Source organism: Sminthopsis crassicaudata, chromosome 1 (assembly GCF_048593235.1).
Source record: "Sminthopsis crassicaudata isolate SCR6 chromosome 1, ASM4859323v1, whole genome shotgun sequence".
Lineage (NCBI taxonomy): Eukaryota > Metazoa > Chordata > Mammalia > Dasyuromorphia > Dasyuridae > Sminthopsis > Sminthopsis crassicaudata.
In genome coordinates, this window is record NC_133617.1 from 714,728,579 (window position 1) to 714,746,688 (window position 18,110).

Below are 18,110 nucleotides of genomic sequence, written 5' to 3' on the forward strand. Positions count from 1 at the left end.
TATAATTTCCATAAGGTATTTGGGGGAAATGTTGTTTGAAAGGCCCTATAAGATCATCAGAGGCACTGAAAAAATATGCAGTCATATATTTCATATGTTTTTTTAAAAGCTCCTGACAAATTCCATAGAATCCAGATGCAAGAAAAAAGGTGGAGCAGAATAGGAAGCAATGATGGAGGGGAGTATATGAATGTGTGTGTGTGTGTGTGTGTGTGTGTGTGTGTGTGTGTGTGTGTGTGTAGCAGGGGATATCAGAGGATTTGTATAGCCAGTATACAAATTAATCTTAACGAAACAAGTGATGCAGCTGGTCAACTTATACTCTCTCCCTTCTCTGTTATCTATATATGTATATAAAGTATACAGTGCTCATTGGTATCAGTGACATTTATATTAGCCATAAAGGTTAGCAAAGTTGTTAGCTATATTATCTAAATTGATCCTTCTAAAAAATTGGTGAAGATATTACTATTATCTCCACATTATATAGATGAGCAAGTCTAAAGATAGCTAAATGGTTTGATCAGAGTCACATATATAGAATATCTATCTTGCACATGATATCCCATCTCTCATTTCCATGCTTTGTATGAAAAACATCAAAGTTGGCCTGTTTTCTATGCCTAGAAAGTATTCCTTCATTTCCACTTCTTGACTTCTTAGCATCTTTCAAACCATCACTTATAAAAAGGTTTTTCTGATTCCCCCTTTCCCAGCTATAGTTTATCTTCTTCCACACAGAAAAAGTCTTTGTATCTCTCATACACACGTGTGTGTGTATAAATAAAAAAAAAAATATATATATATATATATATATATATATATATAAAACATGCACATACATATACTTTCAGTGTTACTTATTCCTAATTGAATATAATATGCTCCTTGAGTACTGATTCACTTTTGTCTTTGCCTTCCAACTGCCTAACAGTTGGTAAATAGTAGAGACTTAATTAATTCTTACTAATTGATTAATCCATTGATTCACTGGGAAAAATTTCCTCCTCATAAAATGGTAGTTTTGATCTAAAATTATTATTTAATTTTTTTTTTTGTTTAATGGGGTTAAGTAGAGTGTAAAGACTTCCCAGAAAATATAATTCATTTGATCATGTATTATCTTTATGAAGTCACTTCTTAATTTTCCAAGTTCAGAAAAAAATCTTGTATAGTGATAATATTGTTTTTTTCCACTTCTGGTTAAGTTAGAATGAACTCTTGCATGATTAGTGCTCAACTCTTAGATTTTCGGAAATAAAAAAAAAGCCATTATTTAGTTTGTTGCTCCTTTTCACTGGGTCTTCCTAAAACTTCCATTAAGTACCTGCATGACTAAATTCAAAACAAAAGGAAAAAAAATCAATTGAGTTTGGAAGAAAATTTACAAATCAAGTTCTATGTTTTATTCTCACTTTTCTTTTTATACTTTGAAATACAAATAAGTAGCTGAGAACCCCTAAAAACTTAGTTTCTATAACATTTACTTTTTAATTTTTTATTTTTAATGGTAATAGTACTTTTCATTTAGAGAACTCTATCCTCCCTAAGGTGTCAAGTGTTTTCCTACACATTACTTGAACTGTATTAAAAGCAAGATTCTAAAGAAGCGAGGCAGAGGGCAGTTTTATTTACTTTAAAATGGAACTCAACATTGTTCCGTTCAGCTATTGATTGTAAGTATGAAAGTAGCTAGGAAGAGCCAGCCCTGAATCTAAAAAAAGGGACATGGAAGTAGACAAGATAATGATGTGGTTGTTTTTTTTTTTTTTTTAGAGATCAAGAGATACAATGAGCTCAACTATTTTCTAGGATAGTGTGAGATGATCTTTTTCTTAGGTCAGAAGGGTTTGGTCCTCTACTCTAAACATTTATGAGTCAAGGATAACTGCTCAACAAGACAATATAGTTCATTTGGTGGCAGGTGGAAATCTAGACAATTGCTTTTCTTACAAAGTAAACTATTTTTAAAACTCTGATTGTATTCCAAGTGCCTTCATAATTTTTGATTTAAAAGAACATAGTAGATTTTCAAAATCTTGCTATTTGAAAGGCTATCAAAACTTGAAAAATAATCCCTTCTACAAAATCTCAATAAGTAGTCAGTCAATCTGAAGATCCCTAATGAGAGGAAAACAACTATCTTCACAAGCAGTCCTTTTGATGTTGGGATACCTCTAATTGTTAGTTAAGTATTTCTTTTATCCCAGCTAAAATCTTCCCTACTTCCATTCATTTTCTTATTAATGCCTTTGGGATTAGAGAGAACAAGTATAATGATTCTTTCTGGTGTTGAAGACAGCTGTTACCTCATGGCAATCCCAAGTCTCCTCTTCTTCAATCTAAATATTTATAATTTATGAAAGTGATCTTTAAGTATCTAGTTTTTGTTTGATACTAGTCATCTTTCATTGGATGAACTTAAGTTGATCAATATCCTTGCAAAAAAAAATGATGCCCAATAATGAATACAATACTCCAGATATGATAAAATCAAAGCAGAGCAAATCTGTTCCATTATAGGCACTTAAGATCATATCATTCTTTTGATTTCTTCTAAGACTCTAGTAAAAATTACATTTGACTATTTAAGGGCCATTTACAGCCAAAATGCTAGCAAAACTAATGATGACAATCTTCTATTAAAGTCTGCCACTTCAATAGATCAAGCAGTCATTCATACAACAATTTATTAATAAATTGTCTCATTTGTGTAATAGGTTTTTTAAATTTCATCTCACTCACTGGATTCTTTCTTTTTTGAACATAAATCATAATCTTACCTAGAATTAGCTTTGGGTATGCACTGAAATGATCTTCCCAAGCTTCCTGAGAAGCTTTCCTTTATCGTCTCATTGTCTTGTATTCTAACACAAGAGATACCACACACAAGAACTTAGTGAACATTCTCTCTTGGAAGGATGGGATAGGATAATACAATCATACTTATTGATTGATTTTGTGTTCCTCATCAAAACATTAGTTTTTCTTTCAGTTGTGTTTAATAAAACTGTATATAAGAATGTTCCCTATCTTCAATATAGACTCATTAAGGATATTCAACCCATGCATAAAAATAAATAATAATAATATAAAGTCTAAGTTTCCTTAACAAGAATAGTGATCTAAAATCAGTTAAGCCTTGACTCTTTGACCTTGGGTAAAACTCTGAACCTCAGTTCCCTAATGTATAAAGTGATGGAGTCAGAGAAAAGAGCTTTAATTCCCTCCATCTTTCAGATGTTCTTCTGTCATTATTTCTCATTTGGGGGTGCAGTGGGAATAGTGGGTGTACACACACGCCTTTTAATCCTTCTTGAAAGGTGGATAATTATTCCTTGGGTTTGCATTAATGACCTGTTCTCCTTCCACTTTTTAGAATTATATTTAAAGATTGTAGAGTCCTCCAAAGTGCTGAAAGCATGTGAGTTCTCAATTCCATCTCAGAAACCATTTAATGACAAAAGACACAAATACTAAAACTGTTTTCTACAATCAAGACCTGAGTTTCAGTTTACATGGCTTTTCTACATTAATCCTATGGAATGAAAGGTACCTTGGAACAACAACAAAGCCTTATTCACACCTATTCTATTCACTATTAAAACAGAGAGAATATTAAAGAACAAATCTTACTTTCTCTTTCCATGACCCAAAAGATAACCCTTTTTTAGTTGATGAAATTCTTTCCCTATGATGACTCACATTCTCTCTCTCTCTCTCTCTCTCTCTCTCTCTCTCTCTCTCTCTCTCTCTCTCTCTCTCTCTCTCTCTCTCTCTCTCTCTTTCTCTCTCTCTCTCTCTCTCTCCCTCTTCCCAGATATTGATATAGTCAGAAATATAAATATGAAACTTTTCAACTAAAATTTATTTGCTTTTATCCCTAAATATTTCACAATAGGAAAAAATACTGCATATGTGCTACAACATATACCTTCCACTAGAACTATAACTTGTGAAACTAACAATGTGAAATGATAATAAGAAACCTAATCCTCCAGGAGAGTTTACCCAGAACAATCAGTTGAATACCCTGGGAACAGTAACTTGGAAGGCCTGGGAAGATGAGGGCTCCAAGGAAGTCAGCATTGTCTTACTGTTTTTCTCTCCATTTCATGAGATAGGGCAGATGGAAAATCAGAAGTCACACCCCTTCAACGACCAGATTGCATTTAGCATACCAGTCCTGAACAATCCAGGGGCATGCAGGACATACTTCCTCTTGAGAGGGTCTCTGGGGTTTTTCTCAAGCATTTTGCTCTGAATTCTTAAAGTGTGAAAATCACAGAAAATCAGCTGTATCCTATCTGGATCTGAGAGAAAGTAACTTCCCAATGACTGTGTCTAATTAGTGACTAACTCACTAATAACTCCATACCCAGAAGGTAAATAGACATTTGTGAAAGGTTGAAACACTTCAGTGCTTTACTTGTGGTTTGATTCTTGGGATTAGGAAAGAAAGCTCAAAAAGCTTAGAGAAAGTTTGTTTTTACTGTTGCTGGTTTGTTTGTTTTTTGCATATGAGTGCATACAATTCTTCTATATTAGCTTAATACAATTAAAAAATCCATTTCCAGGCCAGTCTGGCTAATCTTATAGAAACATCCTGTCAAGTATCTTGCTCATTTGTCCTCACTTCATAGACTATGATTATCTGGAGTGTCTGCAGTTAATGTGGGTGTCTACATAGGTAAATTCAGAACCTGACTCACAGACTCTTGGGGGAGAGGGAAGGAGAGCTTGAAATAGCAAGCAAACAAGAGAGGTGTGTGCTTCTAGAACCGCATCCAGTCATACTCAATGAATGGCTTGAACCAGGTCAACATATTTATGCCAGAAACATCTCCAGTGTTTTCCAGTGATCCTCACTATGCCAGACTATTCTGGATCTATGTTCATAATAGACATTTTGGGGGGGAATTATCCTTTTTAAAAAGCTGGCAGAGTAGTTTTAAAGCTATATGCCAATCTCTAGAGGAGCTGTGCCTGATGATTTCCCTTCACCTCCATTTATCGCCTAACCTATTTCAATTTCTGACTTATTTCCAAAGTCCGTTACTGGGGACTCACAACAGCTGTTACTGAGATAGTCCAGTATTAGGGGCCTAACATTGAAAGGTTTCTTTTTCCATGATTACACTCATACCGTATCAACTCCCCCTGGCAACATAAAGCAGCACTTTGAACCACGGTGTACTCAAGCTACTCTGTTTCCTTATTTACATTTTCTGTGCAGGCCACTCAAATTTCTACCCACTGATATAGGGTTTCCTTCTGGCAAGTCTTAAATCTGTCTCCTTTAGTCCCCTTAGCCAACTGCCCGGGACAGTCAGCTTCTGTAAATTCTGTCATCTGCTCAGGAATCTACAACCCTGCATTTTTATACCTTGCCATAAGACATACTTTATTTCTTTGCAGGCTGTCTGATGGTCTCCTTTTAATGTTAAATCATCACACTTTCCTGTTGAAACAACAGCCTGATGCTCTTGGAGGCATTTCACACTCATGAACACAACAAGTAGAGCATCTTCCTTGAAGGAGAGAGGCTCTTTTAATTAGAGCACAATGGATGCAGAACACCCAGACCAGGGATGAAAAAAATATCACCGTGACTAATCTCTGATTTACAGTTATACCTTTTAGTAGATGATAAAACTGTCGGACACATCACTGAAACTATTAACTAGGCAATATTGAACTGAACATCTAACACTGTCAGATGCATAGACTTAAACCCCAAAGTAATGTCCCTGTAGATAACTTGTATAACTTCACAGGCAACATAGCAGGGAGGTAGGGAGAGGAGGCTAGAAAACATATTGAATCTATCTGTCAACATTATGTTTTTGAATAAGAAATAAATCCATAAATACAAATTCATTTCAGCCAAGTGTAGGCAGAAAGGGAAGATGCACAATGGCACAGCCAAGAGATCGTTTTCCATTATGGCCTTTAGTTACAATTGGGCTCACTGCCCAAAAACTGAAACACCTAGTTTTATGAGACTTGGAAAATTAATTTTATATCTTATTGGATTCGATAATTTTTCCAAGTTCAATCTTTTATAGTTGGCAAGTTCAGACAGAAATAGCTAACATTTGAATTCTGGCATAGGATTCCATAAGCCTGTTTCAGCCATGAATCGATAGTGAGAATAAAATGAACATTCCAAATTTACTTTTGAAATCTGTCATGGTCACGACCCTGCTGTGTGACAAGAGAATGGAGACATTCTGAGATAATGAGGGTCACCAAATGGTCCTTATTGTCCAGGCTGGACTTTATTTTCTAGACATTTTAAACTATAAATCCTTAACAGTTAAGCAACCTTTGATATTGCTATGATTTTATTCTGTCATGGTTATTCAATGGATATAGTTTTATTTCATTCACTAGAGAAAGAAATAAAGGACAGCTGAAAATATTCAGATGGAAGTTCAAATCCTTATGAAAACCCCATATATTTTATTAAGTATTAATAATTAAGCATTAACTTCTTACTAAAGTAAGAATGAGACAAAATCAAATAGACTGCCCCCAAGGAGCTTGCACTCTATCTAAGGAGAAAAGATGCGTAGAGATAAGTAAATACAAAATGATATGAGAAGAGAAGGGAGTAAAAGCTAGGAGATCATGGAAGGCTTCCATTAGAAGTAACATCTGAGCTAAAACTTTTGCATGGAGGTAGAAATGAGGGCATGCCAGACACAGAAGTTAAGTACAGAATGTTAAGTTTTCCCTGGCATGCTGCTGAACTTGTGGACCAGTGATTATTATTTTGTGTTTGACCTCAAAGATTTAAGATGTCTCCTTTCGTTTTCAGGCAGGAAGGGGGAAGGGGCTCATTGATATTTTCTGAAGTCATTTGTTACCATCCACAATTGATAATTAATGCAAGTCTCCTCCCCAAAAAACATAATTAAATTGAGTACTAAAAGTGTTTCAGATCTCACTGGGTCATGAGTACAATTATATAGAATCTTCAGTCGTTATATAAAGAATTCCTATAAGAAATCTATAAACCTGCTTTACATTCTCACTGTTTAATTAGATGCTGAATTTTTCAGGGGAAGTAAAAGCAACCTGTGTATAATGTTTTCTTTTTTTTTCCTTTGCCCTTTATAGAGTTGTTCCAGGATCAGACATTAAAGAGGATTAGAGAAATTACTTTCAATAAATTCAGTAGTTTTATTCAATTTGGTTGGATTTGGGATTTTTGTTGTTGTTGTTGACAGTCTCTTATTTTGTGTGTGTGAGAGAATGAAATTAAAAAGGTTTATAATCAATTTCAGTTACCAGGTACATAATAACCTTTCCTGCCTTGCTTATCTGAAAGGTATAAGCTTGCATAGACTCACTAAAGTCTGTAATTTGAATGCATGTGCACTAATGTTTCATAAATTCACTGCATAGAGTTTTTATGTAATATAATAAAGTTTCTTTCAACAAATCGTGGTAGTGGAAAGAGACACTAACACAGCTGATGTAAACTGATAAATTATTCAAAGCCCTCTATCTCTGTGTTTAGAACACTGGGTGAATGTATATAGATGTGTATATATGCACAATGCTTAGGGGATAAGAGACAGTCTTACCCGTCAGGAAGCACTGGGTTCAAGTCTTTCCTCTAACAGACTAATTTTTCAACCTGGGCAAGATATTAACTGCTTGTCCTCTCAGCCTTAAAACAGGATATGTTATAGACAAATTGTGGCAAATATAAATGGAGGTGACTTTTATATCAGGTGTTTCCCACATAAGTAGAAGAATAGAAGTCCCAGTGTCAGATTCTCTGCCTCTGTCTCTCTTTGTCTCTGTCTGCCTCTGTCTCCCTATCTCTCTGTCTCTGTCTTTCTGTTTCTGCCTCTATCTTTTCTTTCTCCTTCACTTTCTCTCTGCCTCTATCTTTGTATTTTAAGGAATGTTTTTGATACTGACTTTTTCTTTAAGTGATTGGCAGTTTATACTATCTGTACTTTTGCATTTGGGGCCATATGAGCAAAGGATCTGGAGTGTAATAGAATATTTAGATGGAGAAGTGAAAGAATTATAAGCTTTTAGAGCAAAAAGGTATTTTAGAGATCTGATCTTACAGACTAGAGAAGTGGCCCTCACAGGAGATAAGTGACTCACCTAAATTCATACAAATAGTTTATAGATCTTCAGTGGTTAGTTACTAACCCAGAGTAAGCCACAGAGTAGGTGGTGCCAGAATGAATAGTGAAATGTTGTCTAAATAAACACACAGAATTACTCCTGAACATTAAGATGCTACTGCGGAATTCTTATTTTTCTATATCAACAACATTTGCATTTGTCTTGTTGTGGTGCAGATGGCTTGCACTGTACCCTTTATCTCTTTCACTCCCCATATGCTGGTCTGGTAGAGCTTTGATGGATTAGAGTGGGTGCCTTGCTGTGGATTCCCCCTTCTCTACATGGGACAGCAGATAGCAGAGAACTGTTTAGCCAGCAACCACCAGCACAAGGGGAACACATTGTATCCCAATTCTTGCTATTAAGTCACTATGGTTATGAGAGGGAGGCAGGACTGCTTTCATGGCTAATAATACTGACTGGATATTGGTCAAAACACAGAAGTGTAGGAGTGTAAGCAGTTTGAATAGCTGTTTTATGTACACACACACACACACACACACACACACACACACTTGGTTTTTTTCTGTATTATTAAAATGACAGATTCTATCAACAACTTTACTGACATTTTTTAATATTCTATATTTATTCTAAAGCCTTATTATGTAATCATTATCCATAGAATCACTGATTTAGAGGTGGGAGAAACCTTCAAACTCCTCTTATTTCAAAGATAGGAAGCTGGAGTTGTGAAATGAGTCATTCAAAGTCAAGCAGATAATTATTACATGCTGGAATATCCCACCTTTCTTTACCATATCACCCAGTCTTTTTCATGTAATCTCAATTCTTTTAAAATCCATTATTACAACACATGGCAACCTCATACTTCCAGTGCTGTCCTTGTGAACAAACTATAGCAGAACTTCTCAACTAGCAACTAACACTCAGTGGCACAAAATACTGCACACAACTGATTTTTCTCATCTTTGGAAATAACTCAAGCGTCTTAAAAATGTTAAGGACGAAGCCATAAAACTCCTGGAGTATTTTCAACAAGCATTTTCGTGTCATATCCCTTGGTTTGTTCTGAAATGTCCTACCTGGAGGCAGATGGATGATAAAAATCAAACTAACTTCTTTGAAACAATTACAGAGCATGTCAAAATTGCCACTTTCACCTCTTGTCCCGTCTTCTCTATCCTGCTCTCCCCCTCCAAAGGATCTGAGATAAAATACTGTACATAAAAGAGATTAGGAGAATCTATTTTTAATCACTCAAAATGACATATCTTTTAATACAAGGAAAGTATATTTTTGAACTTGGTTGAAAATATGAAACTGGGTAGGACTTTTTGAAATTTATCTCAGCATGCCAATTTCCACAATGTTACATATCAGAATTATATCCCATCCCATCCCATATCTATTTGTGTTCATTAAAAACCCACAATGACAAAAACAATCTTGTTGATTACTTTTTAAAAACCAGGACCTTAAAAACCAATCTAATCTCCCCAAACTACCTTTGTCAAAATACAGCCCTTTCATCTAAGAGAAATACATAGAAGGCGCAAAAGCAGATTAAAAAAAAAAAAATTACAAACTCTTTTAATAGCATCTCCAGATACTTAAATTGGACTTACTTTCTCCATAGGAACCGACTACTTCACAAACATGGCTCAGGGCCAAGCTGCTACACAGAGACACCCCAGCCATCCTTTTCATTGGGACCTGCCAGCTGTCAGACTTTCTGTTTGTTTTGTGGTGGGTGATGTTTTCTTTCTTTTTCCCTCTAAACCTCAATCTCTGCAAATATCCAGGCTCCTGTAGGCAACCATCTATTGTAACTTGTCTTTTCCGTACCTTGTTTCCCTCAACCAAATCTAATGAGAACATACTTTGTCCTCACCAGTGAGACAGTTTCATACTTCACAAGCCAGTGGTTTTCTCGGCTTTGAGACTTACTGCCTATTCAGGAGAATTTTATTTGCGCTCGGGGAAGGTCTTGTATTGAGCTCCACCACAGCACCTAGTTCAATATGCCCACAGACACGCTGGCTTTCAAACACACACAATTTCAAGGCAACTTCGGTCCACGTCAGCTTTGACCATTGGCTCCAGCAGTTTGAGCCTGCTCTATTCAAAAATCCAAAGCTATAACACCTCCTTAGGTCTACTCTGAACACAAGGGGGTAAAAGAAATTTAGTTTAAATTTAGGTCAGGGAAACCCAGAGGGGGAAAAATAATAACCCACATATCTCTGTTCGCTGTGATACTAATCTTTAATTTCATTCTAACATAGATCATTCAAAAGTCATCGCCCAAGCATTATTAACTGTAATAAATTCAAATAGCATTCTTTATGATCAATGCAGTTTGCATGAATAACACAAATTAATGGGATATATTTCTTTTTGAAGTTGAGACATGCAAAGCCCAGAGCTAAAGTTTTTTACTTATTTGTGTCACTTTTTTTTAAAAGAAAAAGTGACTTTTTCAAAGAGAAAGAACAACCACAGGCTCCAAAAATTCTCATACTATTACTTTTTTTTTAACCTCAGTCATATCCCTGAATTTTATATATAAGTTTCTAAGATAAATCATATATGTTCAGATTGGACATATGTACAATTTGTACATACATTTATTTTTCAAAACATTAAAAAAGTTTCACAATACATGCAACAGAAAACAAGTAAATTTTTTTAATCCATGCATTAGTGTCTAGACATCTTTTCTGAGAAGTCATTTTTAAAAAAAAACTCAGACTCGCCAAATAAAGTCTGATACAACTGACTTAACTACTTTGCTCCTACTAAAGTACAACACGGGTTTAAGATGCTTCACTTTTAAGTGAAATGAGACTTCCTTATACTTACATTTGTCATTTGCTACGGCGAGAGAAATCACTGTAGAATTAAGCACAAATTCTAAGTATCTTGCACAGCATAAGCTCCGTAAAGGGATTGTTCCAATAAAAGCCTTTCACTTCTATTACAAACATTTGGAGACAGCTGACTTCCTGTTATGAATCAACTATATAAAAGATCCGACCCAAAACTGCGAGCTCCAAACAGATCACTCTCTGGTGCCTCACCAGCTCAGCTCAGCTCAGCCCAGCTCGATTCAACAAAGAGCAATGGAACAGTCAACCACTTGCCGCTTACAAAGTCACATTCACATGCAGCTATGTCAGGAAGGGTGGGGGGAGGAGAGCACACACAACACGAGCACTTACAGAACTGTAAAGTAAAATGTCCCACTTTCTCTTTACATGTTACAGCAAATCAAACAGAGATTCCAGCTCTCAGCAAGTCACTGCTTCACTACACTGATCAACCAGGCAGAACGGGCCCTTATGGATTGCCTATGCAGCTGGGAGATAATGGAACCATATTCTCAGCTGGGACTAGAGATGCCTGGCTGCTAGTCACTGCGCACTGCATGGCTCTTTACCAACATTAATCAGAGAGTACACTGCTTCCCGGCTGTATTCCCCAAAGGCCCTACATAATTAGCGCATGAATCAAAGACGCACACTGTGAGAGTCACACACACATCTAACTGGATATCCTCATATCGATTCTGATTAGGAAATCCAGTTGTTTCCCTCGTTGTCTGGGATATACCTTTTAAAATACAAACACAGATGATGCATGCATATTATACCTATGCTTATATATATATATATATATATATATATATATATATATATATATACATATATATATATACACACATACACACATATCAAGGGATAACTGTATACATCTGTATATAGATTGATGAATCAATTGATCAGTAGACAGGCTGAGAAACAGAAAGGAAAGAGACAGAAAAAGTTGTCACAGATTTCTAAACAGGTGGAAAAATTTAAATTCTTTTTTCTTTAATTTAAATTCTTACTTCTGGCCCCTATAAGTACATACAGCAATCAGTTACACAAGTTTACATCCGCTGGATACAATTAAATGGGGTATTTTACATGTATATGCATATATATGTGCGTGTATATACTATATTTATAATATATATATTATGCATATCTATCCATATAGATACACACATACATACACATACATATATATCGGCATGATCAAATGAGACTGTATTAGGGCTTCCCGGTAGTTTTATTTAATTCTTCAAGAGAGTATACAAAGTGCAGTCTCCTCCTGTCCCCATGCTTTGTAGGACAGGCATATCTTTATAAATTGAATCTATAGAGAATTCTACCCTTCTGAATGCAGACCTGACTGGGACAGATACATTTTGGCAAAATTTTGGGTCATTGGGTGTGGGGCGGTGGGAGGTGAAAGTACATCTGGATGTTTTCAGTGAAGACCTTGCTAGAAGCTGTAGGGTGCCACTTGTTAGTAATTTTACTATGACTGGATAATATGCTTACGGAACTTCCAGTAGTCTTCCTTCAACTCATATGACAAGAGAGAAGGTTAAAACCAATGCGTATTTTTGGCAGGCAGCAATGTAAACAACAGAAAAACAGAATTAAAATCGGAAGGACCTTAAAGTCTCTTGAATTGAATCCACCTACATTGCAACTGAGGCTGAGAAGTTTCAAATTATTTATTTATTTATGTATTTATTTTTTTTTTTTCTTTTTTCCTGAGGCTGGGGTTAAGTGACTTGCCAGGGTCACACAGCTAGGAAGTGTTAAGTGTCCGAGATCAGATTTGAACTCGGGTCCTCCTAAATTCAAGGCTGGTGCTCTATCCACTTCGCCACCTAGCTGCCCCCTTAAATTATTTATTAAATGTACAAGGCAAGATTTGAATTCAGATTTTTCAGATTCTAGATTTAGTACTATATCCACTGCTCACTGGTAACCAAACTATTTGTCTACCAAGATGTCTAGAGAAAAGTTCAGAGTGTGATGGTTAGCTTCTACTCCCCTCTCACCTGCCAGTCATCACTCAGTACCTATAAAAGGACCTTGCCAAGTGCTTCAAAAGGAGAGGATATGAATGGGTTATGATTCACAACACTGGAAGATGAACTCATTTTTGAGATCACAGGTCCAATTAGTAAGTGATGAATTTTTTTTTCATTTAATTAGGCTAGATAAAGTTGGAATTAAAGAGAAAAGATAATACCTCATTTCAAAAAAAGGAAACTCCTTGCTAAAGTATGACTCATTTAGAGACTGTGCTTAAAATATGAACTATGATAATAATACCTCCACAATCATCACCTAAAGTATTATTTAAGGCATATTCTAGCTTATTATGGCTTGTATTGACTGTTTTCAATTAGCGTTTATTGATTATCATTGTATTATATTGACTGACCAAATCCTAGAATGTCAAAGAGAAACAAATCCCATTCTGATATCATTAGGAGACCTGGTAGGTAACAGGAAAGAGAATAGCAGAGGAAGCTCTTTTCCCTGTTGGGGACTTGTCTCTAGTAGCTATTGCTTGGGTTTGTGATAATTAATCTAACGGATATCTTCCTCTACCTAAAAAAAAAACAAAACAAAACAAAACAAAAAAAAAAAAAAAAACCTCTAGTTACTCAAATTCATTGAGTCTGAGTTACTTGGAAATGCATTAAAGGAAAAAAAAACACTCAAGGCTATGTTTATACCAAGTTAGCATGGCAGAGTATTTAGAATTCTGAGCCTGAAGATGGACAGATGGATATGAATCCCATTTCTGACATGCTATCTAAGTGACCTTGACCAAGTCCCTTAAACACTGTGTTCCTCAAGGAAACCCTAAGATTTATCTACAGATAATGTTCAGAAAATTGCAACTGCATTGATGGAACTGGGGTATGGTGAAGGTGTTCTTCACACTACTAATACTATGGATCACTCAGTCATTTAATAAGTATTTATAAAATGCAAACTGCATCAGGAATAATTCAGGGACAAATCCTTCACACATTCTAATATTTCTACCTGACAGCAGAACCGTTAGAAGGAGATGGGGTAGAAAATACAATCAGGCTGTTTTCTTTCCACAATGCCTGTTCCTGCTGTTACAAATTTTTGAAGATGGCCCAATTCTGAGCCACCACTATAATGCCATCTTACTTCCTCATACACATTCTGTATGGCTATGTTGTGAGCCAAGGTTTTACTTCACACTGACTGTGACGTTAGCAAAACATACATTATCAAAGTAAGATATATAAACTGACTCAGATACATAAACTGACTGCGGGAAAGAAAAAACTGGAAAATTGCTTAACATACTTTTAGTCTGCCTCATCACTTAAAGCTGTACCCTTTGATTTAAGATCCAATGGAGGACTGATAGAAGCATAGCTTTTATCTGGATATTTTTCTTTCTTTTTGAAATCACTCATTTTATGTGGAGGATAGAGAGAAAAAGATGGCAAAGATAGAAATAGAGGAAGAGAGATGCAGGAAACAGAAACAGAGAGATGATGGAGAAAGAGACAGAGAGAGGGGGGAAGTAGGGAGGGGGAAAGGGAGGGAAGGAGGGAGGAAGGGAAAGAGGAAAGGAGAAAGACAGAGACAGACAGAAACAGAGGTATAGATAGATTAAGAGAGAGAGAGAGAAAGAGAGAGAACTAGTAAAAAGTAATACTATATTTTGTGAAAAAAGAGAAAGAAAAGAGTTCAGGAAATCTTAGGGTATGAATAATGGGTTACAAACATCATTGCAATGCAATATTTGAATTGACTTTATATGCTAAAAGTGTTGTTATATCAATTGTCACAATGATCCCCCAATTATTAGTGTTTTCCATTGTTCAAATTATCTTGGTTTTACTTGTTTACATGCTGTTTTGCTTAGAAAATGTATAATGTCCTGAAGAATGAAGATCTTTTTTATTATTTGTTTTTGTTTCTCTGGTGACCAGCATAGGGCTTTACAAAAAATAGTCATGAATTAAAAGCATAGTTATTGGATTGAAGTGAAATAAATTAACTCAAATTGAATTTCACTTTTCTTTTTTGTTTAAATGCAACTTCCATGGAATCAAGGAATTTTTCTTCTACATAGTAGCCATCTGACTTATTATGCCATATGACTAGCACAAATTTCACATTTATTCTTTTGATCCTACTCATTATTATTGAGACTTTAGCCCATCTATTGCATGTAGCTCATGTGAGGTGCTGACAAAAATAGGTTAATTAAATAGCAATTGTGCATCTCAGTCATATTAGCAAACATATTGCCAAAGCAAATGAAAAGAAGAGCAAATTAAAATATCTACAGTGTTTATTCAGTGACACCATTGAAATAAATAGTTTAATTGGTTTTAAGTTCTATTCAATCCTTGTTTGCCTGGTAATTACTTAGATTCATCTTTGATTATGGTATGTAATAGATTCACTTGGATGTCATGTGACATGCACTTGTTTTCTAATGGTAGGTGATAATTACTAACTAAAATTTTCTTCTTTCCATCAATTCTTAGTGCATTTATACCCAAGAGGCATGCCATTTGAAAAATAAAATTGTTTATAATAAAACCAAAATCTGGGCAATGTCTGATTTATTCATTTAAGGTCAATTCCAACTCATGTCAAATATATTTAATAACAAAAAGAAAAGACAAATAAACTTAGTGTATTACAAATTCTTTTTAAAATTTGCATGAAAATGGCAAAAGCTGATACACAATCCAGAAGACATTTAAAAAGTCTGTGTGGAGACATAGAGGGATAGCTTAAAGACTTTAGAAAGAAACTGCTGGAAATAGTATCCCCCTGGGATGCATGAGAGATTCGTGGCTTCTACTCTACTGGAGGACACATTGTCAAGGGTAATAAGATCCTTGGGAGTGTGGCTCCTGGGCTTTCTTTCTTACTCCATCATTGACCATACTTCCCAAGGATAAATCACAATTGAAGATATGGAAAGACAACAAAAATGATAAATTGCATGTGGTCCAATGGTCTGAATTGATGAAGCAGATGTTTCTTAAGAGAGGGGGCATTCGGAATTTATATATGTGTATATATATATATATATATGATTGATACATAAATATTTAATAAGCTAAATATATATATATATATATATATTTGTCTCAGTTTACCTACCTGTAAAATTGAACTCTGATAATAAATTAATAATAGTTTAGATCTTAATATTTATAAATACTTTGAATTCTATACAGAATATGTATATAGAATATATATATACTATATATATAGAGAGAGAATATATAAATACTTTGGATTCTATACAGAAAATTATAAAATCAGAAAGCTGTTCATTGTCTTCTTCTCTTTCTAAAATACATTCATATTTCTTCCTATTCCTCATCTTTTTCATTTATGAAAATAAAATCATTTCTTATAATCTCTTTAATCTACAATAGTGATGTATCTTATATAACATGGAAATTATAAATCCACTTTTTACTGAACTGACTTTAAATCATAAATTATATTCCTTTTAAATTCATTATAATCCAACACATGTTTATTAAATATATTACATGTGCAAGGTATTCTACCAAATATGGGGAAGACAAAGATAAAGGCCCCCTAAAATATCAAAGTTTTTACTCTCAAGGAGTTTACATTTAGAGTTAACATTAAAATAGAAGCAGAAAAATAGGATTCCAATTCTTTTTCTTTAGTGAGTCAACACTTCAAAGGGAAGGAGATAATGTTTAATGAAGGAAAAACATACAGACATCTACATGTACATACATATATGTACATATACATACATGCATATATAGGTGTATCGGTATAGGTGTGTATACATGTATACACACACACACACACACACACATATATATATATAATATATATATATATATATATATATATATATATATATATATATATATATATATATATACACATATATAGATTGCTCACACACATATCTTTCATGGTAATTCATGAACTATCTTAAGAAAAAATTCCCCACTTAAGTGTTCTTCCTCTCAATATTTACATATACGTAACAATATATAAACATACATTTATGAACAAATGTATTTAAATATATAATGTGTAAAAATAACGTGTGATATAATTATTCTAGCAGCAGCCTATTTCTTTCTATAAGCATAGACTTCATAGACTTAGGGTCACAGAGGCAGAAAGAAAATAACCAAGGTTCAGAATCAGTAATTTTTGAATTTCAATAAACAGAAACACTAAAATGCTACGCTTCATTGATTTGACAAAAGTACCAAATTTTTGTGTTTTTTTCATCTTTTCATATATTGAAACATGAATACATGGAAGTTTTTGCCCTTTCTGGTGCCTTGAATTTAATTTTAGCTCCAAGCTGAATTGTGGGGTTAAATATAAATGATTCTCAGTCTAGGAAGATCCTATACTTAAGGTGATTCTTAGTTCTTATTTCAAAGATTATTACACATTCAATTTAAACTTTGTTTTCACTTGAAAGAAGGAAGAGAGGTGAAAACTCTTAGGGCTGGATCTAGAGTTCATTGGCTTATATTCCCCCTGCATCATCTTGTCTGGCTCAGAACAACAGTTTACTGCATTTCTCATCATCCCCCATCCTCCACTAAGGTCATTATTATTTATAATGAGCTTTATCACTAATGTAGGGCTCTGCAGAATATCCAGCTCTGGGTACTGGGCTTTCTCGTTGGCTCCAGGGAATGCAGGCGCTAGGAGGATGGCAGGGGCACTTCATTTTGTTCTTTGGCGGTCTTTCCCGACAACTACAAAAAGCTTTGTTCAGGCCTTTATACATGGGGAGTCATGGCTAACATCTTTCCTTAAAGGGAACAATCATCACACTGATGCTTTTATAGGTGGGTGGCAATATATAGTAAAAGAAAAATACTGGGAGTTCTCTGGGTAAAACTACCAAAGTCCTGCCTCTCATTGGAAACTCAGCTGTGTTTAATAGGAAAAATGAGCTTTGGTTTGCAGTTAAGCAATACTAGGTTCATGCACATTTTAGAGATGGAAGGATAGGGATAATGATTGAAGGTGATCATATTTGATTTATATGTCATTTTAGTTTTAAAAAGATCATTCTATATAGCCATCCCATGGAAAACC

At 34.8% G+C, this 18,110-nt stretch overlaps 1 protein-coding gene across 1 annotated transcript in view; it reads right to left on the minus strand.

Moving 5' to 3' along the window:
- The window catches only part of CNTN4 (contactin 4), a 607,439-nt gene extending 595,717 nt beyond the window's left edge, over nucleotides 1-11,722 (minus strand). Inside the window, 1 exon segment of the mRNA XM_074284065.1 lies at nucleotides 11,343-11,722. The gene's annotated coding sequence lies outside the window, so the exon portion shown is untranslated.
- Nucleotides 11,723-18,110: the final 6,388 nt, after the last annotated feature.